This window comes from Pezoporus occidentalis, unplaced genomic scaffold (genome assembly GCF_034315485.1).
Source record: "Pezoporus occidentalis ecotype Australia unplaced genomic scaffold, CSIRO_AGI_Poc_V1 ctg22, whole genome shotgun sequence".
NCBI classification, from domain to species: domain Eukaryota; kingdom Metazoa; phylum Chordata; class Aves; order Psittaciformes; family Psittacidae; genus Pezoporus; species Pezoporus occidentalis.
Genome location: NW_026914072.1, coordinates 4,709,111 through 4,726,984, shown reverse-complemented (window position 1 = coordinate 4,726,984; position 17,874 = coordinate 4,709,111). Strand labels below are relative to the sequence as shown.

The 17,874-nt window shown below is 38.0% G+C and overlaps 1 protein-coding gene across 1 annotated transcript in view; it reads right to left on the bottom strand.

The window, feature by feature from the left end:
• WT1 (WT1 transcription factor) overlaps window positions 1-14,418 on the bottom strand; it is a 340,397-nt gene extending 325,979 nt beyond the window's left edge. Inside the window, exon 1 of the mRNA XM_062620319.1 lies at window positions 14,297-14,418. The gene's annotated coding sequence lies outside the window, so the exon portion shown is untranslated. The remainder of the gene's footprint in view (window positions 1-14,296) is intronic.
• Between the last annotated feature and the right edge of the window lie 3,456 nt (window positions 14,419-17,874).

Genomic DNA, 17,874 nt, shown 5'->3' with positions numbered 1-17,874 from the left:
GCAGAGGAAATAAAAACTAATGAAACACTAAGTTAGAATCACTGACCCACCAGCTGAGTAAAATATTCCTTTTTAAAGCTCCTGAAAAAAGAAACACATAAAAAGAAATGTACCCTGACAAGAAAATGTATGCTCTGGGCATGAATGTAAACTGTGAAGCCTGCCTAGAATCAAGTGCGATTCTTAACATCTAAAAGAAGAGGAATTCAGCAGTTTCATTGAGATATATATAAATAATAGACACTTATTGTAGGCTACACAAGCATGATGTCCTGTGACAGCCAAGAAAAACAGAAAGAAAAAAAACCTTTTCTCAGCCAAGAAAAGAAGCTGGAGCTCCAACCATTTACATTCTGTGAAAGAAAACCATCCAGAATACTGGCAATTGATATTTTCAAAAAGGTTTAAGACAGAAATAAGGATATATACACTACACACGTCCTTATCAGTAGCATGTTACAAAGGTATTTCAACTATCTCCACATCACTTCAAGCATAATAAAACACTGACTATTGAGGGACCTGTCTAGCACATTTCAAATCCATCTGCCATTCAGAATACTTGAGAATATTCAGAGTTCCTCTCATATCGTTTATCAAAGAGCTTTTCAACACCAAACTCCAGAAAGGTAGCCCCAGCCTGTGGCAGACCCAAAACCTCAGAACAGTGCAAACTAAACAAACCACAGCCAGACAGAGAAAAGGTATGCATGAGGGGAAGACTAGTTTTCTAACTGAATTCCTTGGCATTTTAATCAAATCCTGTGTATGATAAATTAGCAAAATTAAGATGACACCTCTGTAAATAAGCTCTTCAAAAAGCATTAGAGACACACAAACAAATAATGATGAATCAACTCTTTTTTTTTTTTTTGGTCCAAAATCAACACAGAAAACTGACAAACCTGAGTGCTTGAAGCAATAGGATGAGAAGCTCCAGGATGCACCAGCCTCATCATTCCTCTGTATTTCTGAAGGTGTTATCCAAAGAAGTGATTTGGACTGGTCACCTGCAAAGAGCCACCCCCATCGACAGTACCTGAACAGCCTCAGCAGTACGGCAGCATGCAGAACAACACAGTTGGTGTATTACCTCTGTATCAGTGCTCAGAGGAAGTTCTTCACAGCAGTAGACAATGTTTAGCCTTATCTTTAACCTTTCAAACACTAAAGGACAGATTCTGTTCTCTCTTAACAATCCCATCAGGAGCTGCCAACTTGTTTGTAACACTTGCACTCACCATGTCCTTTGAGTGATCTAGTCTAAGATCTCTCTTCAGCTTGACAGACAGCTTGGACCCAAACCTGGTTTAGGAGACCAAAGGTGAACTGAGCTCCCTACTCACCTCCTTTTGAGCTAAGGCTTTCAGCCCCTGGCTCACAATCAGTGCCCTAGCTGTAAACCTTTTGCCAGAGAGGAGGACAGAAGCTTTTTCAACCCCCAGTGCTGGCTGTAAGAGACAGGACCCTTCTGGAAGCAGAAGGAAACAGTTTCATTTCTCATGGGCTGCAAAACTACTTATCTTTTCTGAGAAAATCTTTCTATCTTTTTTGTTCTCAATGAATTCCCTTAAAGCTGGCAGTCCTTAACATGATGCTTAATATGTATGTGTTGTATACCAGGAGGCCTGGGGGCATTGGGCAGTAAAAGTAGTACTCAAGCAGTTGAAATTATCTCCATAAATACACTAGAAGCCAAACAATCACTAGAAGCCATCACAAATAATATTTACTATAAACTCAGCAAAGCTGACACAAGTCAAGTGAAAACAGAAAATGAAACATGATGACAATAGTCTTTAAGTTCTGTTTATACAAACCCATCAATTCAGAAAAGTCTCAAGAGAGTTCTCAAACAAGTGCAGCCTGGGATGTTACAGCCAGTCATACCACAATGAAAGAATGATCCTGATTTGGTATCACAAAGTGGCAGTGCCTTAACTCAGAGTCACCAGTAACTGAACAAGTGAAGGTTCTCTTTTTTCCTGGTAAAAAAAGGCTTCCTGGGGTATAGATTTGAAATAGCCTTTGTCATTACCTCATCTGAACTCCCACATAGCACAGACCATTAAATCACACCAAGCTATACCTGGATTAGTCTAAAGTATTCTGGACATCAAACACAAAAAAGTGTTAGCACACAGTTACTGTTTACAATGGATTTCATTTTTGGCAAACAATAGTAGGACTCATTACCATAGTCTTCAGGCCAAAGAAAACTCACAGCAACTGACAACTATTGGAGAAAGCTTTATCATCTCTCTCCCATTTTACAGATATGGAAACTGAAATTCAAAGGCATCAAAGTTAGGCACAGAGAAATTCATCTGCAACTAAAACCAAGCAAAGTTTACATGCAGTAATGAAAGTCTGCAAACCAGGGTTACACGATATTTGAGTGTTATGCAGGCTTGCTGCCTGGTCCTTCACTTTATCTAAGTCACTATAGAGCCAAAATAAAATGAAGAATTTCTGAGTCCCAGCATCCTTATTTCTTTCACAAAGGGAAGATGCTGCTTATTTTTATTTACATTACTTTGATTTGTATTCTTGCAGAGGAATAGCAGAGGGAAAGCTAATGGTATGTTTTTTCATAGAAGAAACTAATGAAGTTATGGAAAGCAAACGTTCTGTTCCACAGAAGGCTCCATCTGCCTGCCTAACCCAGCCATATTTCTGAGGTTAAATGATGCAAAGATAAAAAACTGACTTTGTGAAACAAATGTAAACAGCAACCCAAATGCTCTCATTCATATTCTGAAATTATTGCCATCAGTTCTGTGACCAACACATATCACAGCTTGTGAATTTGCATCGTAAATTAGGGAAGTAAGAGAGAACTAAGTATAGAGCTATAAACCTTTGAAAGAGTTTGCTTTATTTATATTCCAGCTGGGGACCCTACCAGAGCTCTAAAGTTTATGAAGTATTGGAATCCAGTAGAATCTAGTCCTCAGATCTTTCATTTCATATTTCTGCTTGCCTGGATGATAACTATGTATTTGCACTGCTTCACAAGTTATCATTCAATGTAAAGAACTTTGCCATTCTTCCAAGCAGAACTAGGGCCACCAAGGTGAAAAAAATTGTGCAAACTTAACATAAACCAAGATTGTGTCTCAAGGGAAGTGGAACAAACCTTCCTTCTCAAAGGCTTTATTACCCTTCCTTCTCAAAGCTTTCTCAAAGGCTCTTGGCTGTCACATGAGAGCAAAGTAATAAATGAATCTAGAAAATAAAAGTTTCTAAGGTCACCAACTATACATAATACCTAAGAGCTAAATTAATAAGCAGATTCCCTTAGAGGGGAGGTTGTACTTCTAGGTGAAAAGTACTGACAAGACATGGGAAGGAGAACCTTGTTGCTCCATAAAGTTTATTCCCTAGCACCTATCTTGTGTACTAATATGCAACACCCTTCACTTTCCAGAATCCAACATTTGCATTTATCCTACATTCACTCTATAGAACTCTTTTTTCTAGGAAAGTTTATATTTAATGATATTAAACTGTATTTAAAATATTTGTGACATCTGTCAAATTAATTTAAAAAAAATCATTAGGGTCAGTGTAACTGTAGTAAATATGAAATTAATAGCAAGGGCTTTCTTTTAATGTTATGTTAAAATAACATTTGGAATCTGTTCGAATATGACAAAATCCAGGGAACTGCCTACAGCCACCATTTGTCCTTAACTTCTTTGTGTCTATATAAGGAAGGTGCTAAACAACCTGTATTTTTTTATTCATATGCTGGAGTGGAGGAAGAGATCTCAGGATTCAGTATGGGGCTCTCAGTCAGGCAGTTCAGCTTCGTTTGGGTTACAGCTCTCCTTGAGCAAGGTACTAACTACTTTGACCCCTCTTCCCACAGCTGTTGTGAGGCACTGTTGTCATCTGTTAATAGCTGGAAGGGTATATACAATGGCAAAATACCCTTGCTCTCTGTACTGCTGGCAGTGCTACTGGGGCATACCGAATCAAAGTTTTAAATTTAAACCCAACCTTCTGGAGTTCACTTCTTTCCTTTTCTGCATTCCCTATCTTCCCCTCATGATGCTATGTCTCAGAAATATACCTTCTCTTGGTTCAGAGAAAAAGACATGACAAAATTTGGACCTCTGCACTGCAACAGTCAGGATCACTGGAGAATGACATTTTCCTTTCAATGGATTTCTGTATGTGCAAATGAAAATACAAAAAGCCAGAGGCAAATTAAATCATATTAAATCTGGGATAGTTTTGCAATTTGCCAAGTCAATTACTTAATCTAAAAAAGCTCCACTGCACAGTTTTAATTTGGAATGTTTGTGCTAAGTACTGCTCATAGCTCAGTATTTTGAACACAACATACCAGGGACTTCAAGGACATATGACTGAGTCCTCCATCTTTTAGCTAAACTGAAAACAGACAGGTAAAATCCTTTTTTTCCAAATTAACATGTGACTCTTTTCCCAGTTATATGGAAGAAGCCATTCTCACAAGGCTTTTAAGAGCATCTTAAAATTGCACTTTTGTACTTACGTCTGAGTGACAAGAAAGATGAATCATGTCTCAGAATTTATTCAGCATTTCTAATTAAACTCATTCCTTGAGGCCTGGGAAGCACTAAACCACTGGAGTGAAACAGTGAAAATCAGTGATTTGAATAGAAGAATCACACACTTTGGAAAAGAAAACATTACCCTTCGGTGGAGCTTACAAAATAGCCCCTTACAGAAACTAAATAAGATTAATGTAGGTGAAGTCAAGAAAAACAACAGCTTTTAAAAGTCCTCATGTCTTATTTTCTACAGAGCACAACATAAAAAAAGACTCAGTACCACTAAAGACCTTTACCATGAATATATACATTTAAGACAGAAAACAGGCAACCAATTTATAGGCCTCGCCTTACCATACTGCACAGAGAAAACAAACATTTTCTCACCAAAAATATTTTTAAAGAGCTTTAAAGTGAAATTAACTTTCAAGTATTTCCAAGTATTTGGGTCTAAATTCTGTCCCTCTAAATTTTGTCATACTTTGCTTAAAAATTAAAAGCTTATAAGCATAAAACTGTTAACTGAGATGTTTCAGTGCTACCATTAATGTTGAAGCTCAGTGAAAGAACTATGCATCCTTCCCAGGCTCCTGCTGTAGAGCCTGGGGACCAGCCCTTGAGGGCTCTGCTCCTCCACTTCTCAACAAATGAAGCACAGATAGGACAATAATAATAGCACCACCTCTCAGGATAATGTGGAGCATAAGTGGCTATTGCATCTGAAAGTCCACGCTAAAGATAGCAAAGAGGAAGCCTTCAAAATCACATCACTGAAGAAAAGTTGGATTGAATTAAAGGGTTATTTTCCTGATGGCAATATCACAGCGATGACAAGATGCTGCCTCTTTAAAAGGCAAGGTGATGCCAATCAGCTGGTCAGGTGTATCTCATGTGCATACAAGGCCAGGACTTCTAGTAACAGCAGCTAAGCTTGGACCTGGAGGGACCAAAGAACTGCAAAACAAGAGCTGCTACAGAAGCTTCTCTCAGATTGCCATGACACTCCACTGCTGAGTGCCATTCAAAACCTAGCACGTGGCTCTACCACTTGTGGTCTGACATTCCACAGCAATGATTTTCTAGGGCAACACTGGGATTCCAAAATACCCAGCTCCTCCTTGTAAGCTGGTCATGAGAGATCGAGAAGATTGTGATTACTCAGCACAGTGCCACTCTGTGACTCCTGGTGTCACTCCCAAATTGTGCTGGGACATTCATGCAAATGTATATCCCACAGATGTCAGAAAGCAGCTATGAGGAAACCTGAATCATCACCGATGAGTATGGAATTGAACCACCAGAAGTCTTACAGTGGGGTTAGAGATGCCTTCTGCTTCACTAAAGAACGAATACATAGATGTCTGTAGCTTACACACATCTATTACAAACCACATTCCAGGACTTTACAACTTGTCTGTAGACACCTGCTTCAGGGAAGATGTGATAAAAAATCCCAGTCTTCTATTGCATTCCTTTAAGAGAAGGGGGAAAAAGAACTATGTGATTTTTTTTTAGAGTAGTAAACAGATGTCCTCAGTGATTTGATCCAGTTAGCTGGATTGTTCTGGGTTTTATAATGCTATACTGGGCTACAGTGGTCTGAGGCACAGTCCATCTAGCAAGCATTTGCAGCTTGCCTAGCAGTTCCAAAAGCAGAGATGCAACAGCAAACGTGGTGCTTAAAACCTACCCTCAGAGCAAAATGTAACCTGTTGTTGGCCGAGGGTAGTAGCTGGTTACTGGTGTCATTCTGTTGGACAAATCCATTGAATTCGTGATTGAACCATACTCTGGTAAATTTTTATGATGCTTCTCACGGGAGTTTCTCCTATCTGGAGCCCTCAGCAAAGCCTCCCTCCAGTTACCACTGTTGGACTCCAGCTGTTCTGCATATACAGGCATCTAGTCTTTTCACTATAGCATACATGAATCTATACACCCAGAAGCCTATTATTTCAAACAACTCATCTCTAAGAAGAAAAAACTGGCTTTTTAGAAAAAGGCATCCAGCTTACCAATAGGGCTCAGCTTTTAGACATAAAACCACACTGATATATGAAATCACAATACAAAACCCATCACTTTCATGACAAGAATATTATAGCAATAAAAGTGCACCAGATCTTGAAATCCTGCACTGTTTGGTGACCTGCTCCAGTGAGGTTCTGCAGAGATCTATTACCTCTAGAAGCTATGATCTGGATTGAGCAGCAAAAACACAGAAATGTGATCTCTGTCAGCCTTCACATGACACTTAACAAAACTAACACACACTGCAACATAACCAACTACTTTTCTTCAAAGACATCAGATGACTGAACATGCACAGCTATATAATTACCCTTTAAGCAGATAGTTTTCTTGGTGATTTGGAAAAGGGGGAGACCAAGTGTAAAACTCCACCAATCCACACAAGGCATCTGATACAGAATCCAGCCAAATCCAGCCAAATAGGAGTTAAAACAAGAAGATTGTAGCAAAGTGGAGGTCAGTCTCTCTTCTCACAAGTAACAAGCAATAGGACAAGAGAAAATGGCCTTAAGTTTTGCCAGGCAAGGTCTAGACTGGGTACTAGGAGCAATTTCTACACTGACAGGGTTCTCAAGCACTGGAACAGGCTGCCCAGGAAGTGGTGGAGTCACCGTTCCTGGAGGTACTTAAGACATGTAGATGTAGAGGTTAGGGACATGGTTTAGTGGTGGACTAGGTTAATAGCTGGACTTGATGATCTCAAAAGGTCTTTTCCAACTTAAAACAATTCTGTGATTCACATGGTTCCCTGAAGACATTTCCCAGGCAAGAAGGACAACAGGCTATAGTAAACTTAAAACCCCCCAAAAGAGTAACATGAGTTATGCCTAAGTTATAGAAGCAAGACAGAGCTTTTCAAAAACTGAGATTTATCATAAAAGTTGACTACAGAAAAGAAAGACAAAATTACAATTCTACATTATTTATTTGAAATTCATAGCTCATACATCATTATGTACTGTAACTTAAAATAAAAAAAGTTAAATTACAAAACCCAGCAGTGCATTTAAACAGTTAAGAAGTTTCTGAACTGTTTTCTTCCCTACAGAAAGATGTTCTCAGGTTGCAGCTACCCTGAAAAAAATAACTTTCCAGAATTTGAATACTTTTAAAGAAAGTATTTCTAACCCAGCAGCACATTAGTATGTCCTTGAGGACAGAGCAAGAGAAATACATATCACATATTACTGCGCTCTTAGAATTAAACAGCAAGGGAGAATAATAGTGGCAGTGTAAGTCCTAGTGAGAGGAATTCTTCAGCAATGGAAAGCTGCAGTGTTTTAGAGATACCTCTGCTCTCTTATGAGAGTTTTATACAAGAGTAACATGCTGTACTACTGGTACCTTAGAGAGGGATATATCCTTCAAAACCTTTTCTTCAAGACAACTTATGGGACCTTTTCTCAAAAAGAGGGTCAGAGCCACAACCAAATGATCAGAAGTCTGAAAAGATTTCTTGATGGGGAGAGAGAGTCATGAAAGGGACCACAGAGCTTAGATAATTATTGAATAAGAGGGTATTCAGCAAATGTAGGTTAAATAATGAAAGATACAGAGAAAACAGGCACTCTGTATTTAGTCTGTATTATAACTGACTTTTGATGAAACTAAAGTGTAACAGCACATAATTAGCTGGTGGAACCCCTGGCTTTTATACGGTTGGAAGACAAATCTAGAATATTGTGAAAATCAGCTTCCCAGTTGTTTTGGAATAGCTATTTCTCAATACTTCTCACAAAACATCTTTCACTCTTTAATAAAATTGTAATTGAAAATACTATAAAAGTGGTGTGATTCCATGGATCAGCTACAGATCTCTTACCATTATGATTTGGAAATGAATAACAGATTATAAAAACATTAAATGTTTTATTAGAGAAGGGAATTATGTTTACATTTCATGGCATGTCAAACAGTGGCTGAGAAGAGACGAGGAAGAAACTTTCAACTCATTTCCCCTGCCTTCCCCGGACAACGTGTTCTGACAGCCTGTCCTGGAGTTCTATCCGCCATCCTCCAGATCACCTCCCGACAGCCAGATCAGATCAGATGCAGCATGCCAAACTCCGTGACACATTATGACACTCCTATGTGACCATGCTAATGCACTTGCAAAACTGCATGCACTTACAGAACACATTAATGAGGTTTTCCTTAGAGACTTCCTCTTCAAATTTAAGATTACACACACTGTTTACAGTGTAGAAGGTCACCAGAATGGAATTTAACTATCTTAGCCATTTGAAAAACATTGCAATTTCTTGGACATTTAACAAGGTTTCCAAAGATTTTATATGGGTCAAAGGGAGGGAAAGTGCTTCTAAGATACTTTTTAAGATAACACTTCCATTCCGCTTAGAATGGAAACTGCCTTTCTGACACCTAAAGCTGCCGAGTTCTTGATCTGCTTTTCTTCAGGTTGAGAATCCATTAATGGATGAACACCTTCTCAAAGTGGGTTATGTGCTTTTTACACTTCATGCACATGGCCTCGGGTACTTCCAGATGCTTTGGATGCTTTTGATGTGTGATTCATTCATGGGCCCTTGACTTCAAGAACGGCAGAGTACAGTACTGAGAGGTAAAGGCAAAGCACACTGAACTCTCAGTCTGTGGATCTGGGGGCATTATTCTGGCATCTGAGGGAGTTGTTGCAGAATTCCGTGATTTTTTTTCAAGGTGCTTTGAGGAGCACATGGAACAAAAGCCCTCAAATTTTACAGAAGTACTGTTCTTCTGAGATTCATTTAAAACAAATTTAAAATCCTGAACTTCCTATCTTGCCTGCTCTAGCAGCAACATTTTCTCTAAGGTCATCACCAGATGACTAGAAAGTTTTGTTTACCTTTCAGTATACTCAAACAAGATAGATTCTGTTTCAGGAAGATGGTGGGCTTGTCATGGGAAGCGCTCATTGAAAGATGCTTATATTTTCTCAGTAGGAAAGGCTTTCCAGGGTGTTCGGTGGTGTCATAAGAGAAGGTTGATAGGAACAAATACATGTTCAGATAGCACATATTCTTTGAGTGAAAGTCTAACTTCTCAGTTACAAAGCAAGCATAGAACATACTTTAATTTTGTATTTCATCACTGAATCAAAGATAGTTTACAAAGATAATTCCCAAGTAAACTGAAAAAGGTGAACTGAACTGCCTAAAAACCAGTGCAAGAATGATACCTTTTTTCAAAATTAACTCCAGAGCAAAAGGAACAAAATGCTCCTCTTAAAATCCCAAGCATCAAGTTCTTTCTCTGAAGTTCAAACTAACTTCCCCATACATCCTTCTTCTTATGAAATTGATACTTAGTAAACCATATAAATTTGTTTGTGTCTGTTTTCAGTGGAGACCTAGAAAGACCAAGCTCATTTGCTTTGTGCAGCCACAAAGGGAGACCACACCATTTACCAGAACAGAAATAATTTTTCCTTATTATATTGCAGCATGCTGGTTGTTGTACTGGTTGCCATTACTAGATGAGAAATAAACTCATTTCTTATATTATTCCTTCCCCAAACCACTGTATTGTAGTTCTGCAATACCCAAGCATAATTAAACAATATTGGTTTTACGTATCTTAACTGTCCAGTTGGTTGAAGAGCTTGGTGACTCCTAGAGAAAGTGTGGCAATGGTAAGGAAAGACCAAATGATAAAAAAAAATTCCATAATTAAGATGGTGTTTTGTGGAGTGTGTGACAGAAATCACACAAAAAAATCATTCCACAGAAATGTTAAAAACCTTTGAGATATAAATAAGTTATTTAGGCACAGTTTTATGTGAACTTGAATATGATATGTGTGATTTTATATATATATATATATATATATATATATATATATATATAAGTATATATCCCAGAAAATCTGTAGATAATGTACAGAAATGATAACTATCACTGGATAAAAACCACTTCAGACTAGTAAAAAAAATCTGAACAAATCCTGAACCACCCAAGAAAGGGTACACAGCTCTGACAGATCCCTTAGTACAGATGGTGAGAGTAAAACATATCCACATGATAATCACATCCTCACCAAAATTGAAAACGTATGTGAGACTCATGGTGGTCTTGCAAAAATATAGACTTATAAATGATTTCTTGATTTGGTGTCATCATTCATTTCTTTCATTTGAGGAATCAGTTTTAGTAGGCCATACAAAGATTGATGGCTTTTTCATAAAAGGATATTTTATGAAATACTGAAATGTAGCATATTTCTACCTGATAAATGCAGAGACCTGTAAACTTTGAACCCACACTGGCCTTTGTTGCTCATGACCCTGTTTAAGTGATTTATTTTCTTTTAACAACTGCAGTCTGCAGGAGGTAGAATATACTGTGTAGATCTTTAATTCTGTTGAAAATTGAACAGTTTAAACAGAACGGCTGACATTAGAAGACCCATTACTGAAAAGTCATATTATCTGCATTTCAGTATCCCTTTTAGGGGCAATATTTATGGTTAGAGAAAACACATCATTTATAAAAACAGCCTGGTAGGCTTCTGCAGAGCAATGGAGGAGATGGCATCCTTGGCCCCACATCAAGGTGTCTGGAGGATGAGATCAAAGCTAGAGACTCTGGAAACCTGGCATCTGTAAAGGTATAAAACCAGGAAACTTGTCCGTAGCCTAGATGAACATCTCGAGGGAGCTGAACACTCCCCAGCCTTGTGAAACATTTGGATTTCAAAGATTTAGCAAATTCCAAGGAAATAATACTCTGCTAGAATTTGTCTGCCATCTCTAAATACAATGGCAGTTTTATCTTTCAGTTAAATGAATTCAGGTTTTTTTACCCTTCCCTTCACTGCTTTTTATCTGTATTTTGTCAATGTGCAACAAAGTCCAAAGCTTCATAAACATCTTTCCTACTCCTTGGTATGAATGTCCATGGAAGGTAAGCAGATCAGTCCTCTTCCACGTGTAGGGAAACATCACCTCAAATCCAAAACATTTTGCATACAGGGAGTCCAACCTTGTTTCATAACAGTGGGGACTTCTGTCAGGTAGTTTCCCCAGCAGCATGCCACTCTACTGCTCTGTGAATCTTTAGATGACTGACCTACAAAATCTGAGAAGGCTTTAATATGTATCTCTGCATTATTGCGTAGTGCCAAAGACTCCATCTTATAAAATGAAATTGATATGATCTGAGAAATTAATAATGCTTTTTAAAATTCTGTTTTGAAGTTATTCATTCATGAAACAAGCTTCTTAGGTGAATCAAATTCTGTGTTTGTGAAACATCTCATGAATATATGGTGCTGTACTAAAAATAATAAATGTTTAAAGCTCCCCCATTTTTCTTTACTCTTAGTTATTAGAAATAAATCTTATGAAGCAGATAAAAGTATTACAATTAATCCCTCCTCAATACAGTATGTACTTCTCTTTTCAATACAAGAGAAGCTGGCTTTGACAGCCACAGAAGTGGCAACAACTGGCAAACTGATTTTATAATTTTGATTTATTAAATATTAGGAAATAGACTTTTTTAATAACAACTCCATTTAAGTATTCATTAAAATGGAGTTAGTATAAGCAGGGCCAGATTCTGATATCCATATTCTTGTCAGAAAGCATTTTATTACATAAAAGTCTTACTGACATGAGTGGGATTACTTGTAAAAGACCATTCTGCATGAGTGAGAACACAGAGCTAGATCCTACAAGGGTACAGATGACCACTGAGGTTTTAGGTGCCCCTCCCTGATCCCAAAAGTACCTCACACACCCTTCAGCAATGGCTGGAGCCACATGTAATTATATGGCTGAGGCACCTCATTTATGCTGGTACACATCAACTCATGGATCTCACCAACACAAACTCAGATTCACCTTGTCCCTGCCCCAGGTATATTGGACATGAAACATATATCTTCATCTTCATGAAATAAATAATTCCCAAAAGCTGGTTATTTAGCTTTAGACCTACCTTGTGCTAGATATTTATCTTCATAGCTGTTTCAGTTTGAGAAAGGTTGACCTGAAGAATGCATAGCACATCTTGCCATAAAAAAGCCCTATGAAAATGAATTTTGATTTATAAGAAAAATCACTCAGAAGGAAAAAAAAAAGTGGGCTACAGTAATGGGTCTTATTAAGGCTCAAGATGGCATACTCTATTTCTCTGGATTAAATAGCAGAAAGGAAGACCATCCTGCATTTTTGTTTTGTACACTCCTGATTTAAATATATACATAAAGAAATTACAGTAAAATCTTGTGATGGCGCTGGGTAAAAAGAACTGGCTTAGTTATAAATACTATTGATAGTCAGAAAAAGCATATGTATTTTTGCAGACACAATCCCAAATGTCTCTCAAATTCTGAGTTCTAGCACCTGTACTATCTTTCTTTATTCAGTAATCTCTGTAATTAGCAGGGAAGGAGGCTGGGAAATGTGACCATTATGTAGACATCAGTAATGTATGAGCAAATGGTGAATAACCTAATTTACCTTTTATTCAAAATCATTTGGCAACTGATTTTGAAAATAATCTTTAGTATATACTCTGTAATTTTATATTTTCATTATATACACAGGTCATATGTGGAATACACTTCTACTCCTTGATCAGGTGAACACAGAATCAGTACTGACAGCAAATACTTCACAGTCTATTTGGTGTACATAGAGCCCTTCTTCCTCTAAAAGGCTGCTGTTTCTGAAGAATGCCTTAGCAGAAAACACATTTGCCAATAGAAAATATGGTCAAAGCCAAATTGGTTTAATTATTTTTTAAAATCTAAAAAAAGGTTTATTTTTTTGTGAGTATAATTAGTAAATAGACTACTTACAATTGTTTTACTTTGGTTTAAAAACTAGCCAACACTGAAGGATTCTATTAAATAGTTCTCAAAGGTCAGACTTGAAAGCTTAAACTTCAGGTTGTACTGAGATAAAGGCACTGTGCTTTGCAAAGTTATGCTATTATCCCTGGTTATAATCTTCACTGACTTCAGAAATAATTGCTTTCCTTAAACAAAAGGAAGTCTGATTCTAATTTGCTATCTAGATCTACATTCTTATATTCTTTTTATAGATTTTTGAACAAGTTATCACTGGAAATCTTCCTTCACTCAAACATAAGTGAAAGTTTTATCTTACTTCAGGCATCACCAAAATAATTTATGACTAAGGAAACAAAACCTTTTGTCTCACAATATATTTCTTTGCGACAGCTGTGGTATTTCACTGAAAGCACAAAAGCTGTGATGGTCTGGACTGCAATCAACCATTTTTAATAGGAAATTTTTACAGACTTTTAATAAGATCTCCTAACGTAATTTATGGGGAGAGGTTTTGAAGTGAAGAGGCATTATTTGGCAAAGTGTTCTCCCTCTAATCTCAGGAAATTTAAATAATCGAGTGCTCATTTCCTCTAAATTTAAGATTTCTCAAAAAAAATGGTTAAGAATAACACCTGCTACATTAGCAGCAAAATAAGTACATTTAGAGTCCAAACAAAATATATTTCTAAAGGTTTTTCAAAGGCAAAATTAATCATGGCAGAACCAAATATTGCTAATAATGACACAATATTGAATTCTACTTCTTAAACTCAGGATATGTAACAAATGCGTTGAATGAAGATAGCATGCTGGTCAGGATAAATGCAGGTATTTTGGGGGGAGAATTGGAGTAAGTGGGCAAATGCAGAGAATTTACAGTTTGTAAGAAAACCAGATAAGCACCTGAAAGTTACTGTACTTACTGAAGTCATCCAGAGTTCCTCCAGCTACAGAGTTTAGCTGGAAGAATAAGGACAACAGGCTTCCTCCTGAGATCTCTGCTACGTCTTCCGAGAAGAGATTTTCCCTTTAGTGCCAGCCAGAACTAGTGAAAAACCAGAAACATAAGTAGGAAGCACATTTTTATATACCGATAAAGCTAAGCAAAGCTCCTGAATCTGAAACAGATTTAGTTTGGCTCATTGGGGTTTTGATTGAAGTTCTTAATTATTTTTTAACCTGAAGAACTTGTTGTCCATAATTCTGTCTTAAATTAAAAGCTGACTTAATTGTGTTCCCCCAGACTAGGTCTGAACTTCTCTCCCAAAGGACAGAAAAAGAGAGGGAAAACTTAAAGGAAGGACTTAGGGACGCCTCAGGTACAGCCACACTACCCGGCATTTGTTCAGGTCACTGTGTGCCCAAGACCTCAAGAGGGCACTCAGCACAAAAAGTACTACAGTACAGGAATGAAAAGGTCTATAGCTGTCATCAGCCAGTTTTCACAGAAGGCAGTTATCCTTACCCAGTTCTCCAGAGTCACCTCATCTTTCATCTCATCACTACAGATACCGAGGTATAAAAAAAAAAGAAAAAAAAACCAACTCTGAAAAATAAAAATTATATGATCATAAACTCTGTATTTCGTTTCTATATTAAGAATTTGTTTCATCAATGCTTTTAACAAAAAGTGGTCAGTTTCTAGAGCAAATTCTAAATCCTTTACTTTCAAAAGCTGTCTGGGGATTTCAAAGAGCTACTGCCTCCATAAGGAATGCTTTTAAGATGTGCCACCTGGATAACTTTGTTCTCTTCAGTCACTATGTTCCAAATACACAGGACAGAATGCCACTTCTGCAGCCTCCACCTCTCTCTTTCTCTCCCTCTGGTTTGCCTACAGAATCAAAACAAAACAGTTTATAGTGGGTGCCAGCCAAAATAGATATCTCTTTCTTTCAGCAGCTGAGACTTGGATGTTTCTTTCTCCATGTGTATACATACAAACATACACACACAGTGCCACACCCCTCAGCCATTTGTGAAACTGCAAGTGACCTTCTTCGGGGTTCCTTCTGTTGCCTGGCCCTGAGGCACTGCTCCACCCCAGCCTGCAGGGCAGTGCCTGGCTGAGGCTGAGGCTCCCCAGCCCTACTGCACCCACCCTGGCAGCCCCCGCTGGAGCTTTAACACCATCCACGCCCCGTTTCTGACCTGACTTCGCAAGCTGCAGGCAGGGCTATAAACAACTGCCTCATTTCCACAGAAATGTCATCATTCCAATAAAACTGAAACCCATTCTTCCACTACATCCTCTTTACATTGGTAGGTTCACAAAACATATACTGCCCCCTTCATATTCAAAGTGGACTTCCTGATGCACAAGTTCAGATCCCAGCTATCACCTATCATCTCAATTCATCTGGGACAAATAAAGTATCATGCAACATACCATATGTGGATATTTCAGCAGAGCTCTTTAGAGTCATGTCCTGTGTACCCAGCATGATCAATGGTTATTTTATTTTTTATATTTAGCATAATATACAACAAACCTCCATCTGGGTGCACTACCTAAACAAAAAGCAGGCAGTGAGGTTGGGAGTCAGTTCCTGATGCAACTTGTGTTATTTATTCATTTATATACCCTGGGGTACCTGAGACATCTGCATCAGGCATCTCAGGCACAGCGTGGCATTTATAGGAGACTCATGGCACCCTGCAGCCATGCACGATATCCCAGAACACAAATGGTACTGGGCACCTGAATTGTCTCCTAAAGATCTGTGCAAATCAAAGGGATGATATATCCCTATGCCCCCAGAATGCTGGCTGCCAAGTTACCTTTCTTCTCTCCACAGTATATTAAGCAGTCCTAGATGAAAGTCATCTGCACATTAAAAAGGTTTAGACACTCATCCTCTGAAAATCAGATCCCTTTCCAGATTAGGCACATAAAAGAGAAATCCATCTCTATATCCACCTATACGTTCTAGAATGCTGGCCTACAAAATACTTGTAAAACTATCAATCAGGTAGTACTAACATATTAAAAAGACTTTTAGTGAAAAGAATGCACCAGTTAAATAGGGATTTTACTTAAAAAATACTGCTCAAGCTGGAATAAATTCATTAGCCAGGATTTGGATGATAGAAAAATTAAGAGTTTAACCATTATTCAGAAGTAATACAAGCATGTAGATGATCAAAACTAATTTGAGTCATGGACTTTATGAAAGACAGTGTGCGCCTTTATCGGGTTTGTTGTACCCAGTGCTGTGGAAACTCACAAGCAGGCGCCTCGCCTGCTCTGGCTCAGACTCTGTAATTAAGTCTAGTCACTACTTGGTCAGGTTTGTAGGTGAGAAAAAAAAAACAGAAAAGGGATGTTTGTGTACAGGATTCTTACTGACTTTAAAAAGTTAGGTAAGTTTTTAAGAGATACTTTTATTTGTCTCTGCAAACTATGGTGGGTATAATGATAGTAAGGTGATGGGACTAATAATTAATTCAACCCCTACTGATAAAAGGTGGAAACTGCTGGTGCTCCCAATATCTTCTACATATTTTATATAAAACCAACATTAGAAACAGTTCCCGAAAAGTTTGGTGATCCAAAACAAAAGCAGGTGATAGAATCATGCTATGTGTGTAAGACGTGATACAAACGTGTAAAACTCAGCACACAGAGCTAAAAAATGCAAAGGCTGTACTACAAGCTCACCATATTCCCCCAAACCTCAGGCTGGGTCTTTGATTCCTGCAACCCTAAGCCTAACCCAGTAACTCCACGGCAGAATTCATTTTTTTCAGCTTTTGCAGGAGGGGTGGCACTCGCAGTCACTGGCCAGTGGAGCTGAATCCAGCAAGACTTGTTTTCCTGAGGAATTAAGAATTTCCACAGGGAATTTCCAAGACAATAAAAATAGCATCTGCTGGGTTTTAAGCACAGCAGGTGTCTGGAGTGGCATCCTTTAGTCTAGCCATCCCTTGAGTTTGTTATCAGTTGCTAGTTTTTCCTGGTTTCCTGTCAATATATTGGCAAACCTCTTTGAAAAATCCAAGGCTGCCATTAACATTCAACCAGTCTCTGGTTTGTGTAAATGATTTCTAAACATAAACCACTGAGAACACCAAATGACACCATTAAGCCCTCTTTTTATTTGTGTTTCCATATTTATTCCTAATATCTCCTTTGCAAAACTGGGGCTAAATGAGTGTTTTCGCCAACAGCAGAGCAAGGCACTTTTTGCTAAGCAGTGTCAACATTAGGAAGGCACTCAGTGGCATGATCAGTAAGTCAGTAACTTTTCTGATATTGCAGATTATTTATTTAAACTCTTGAGGCACAGAACACTACCTCCAGGCCCTGTGTAGCTCATGTAATTATTTCCTATCAGGGACTTGACTTCAAGGCCATCCACAAAGCCTTCTCTCAAAACCTTGCAGCTCTTATTAAATGAGTTATTAAATAATTAATTATTCAGAAAATAATTAACCCAAATATTTGTGAACCTGCGTAAGTGTATTCTAAATTTCTGTATCCACTGAATGCTTAGCATAA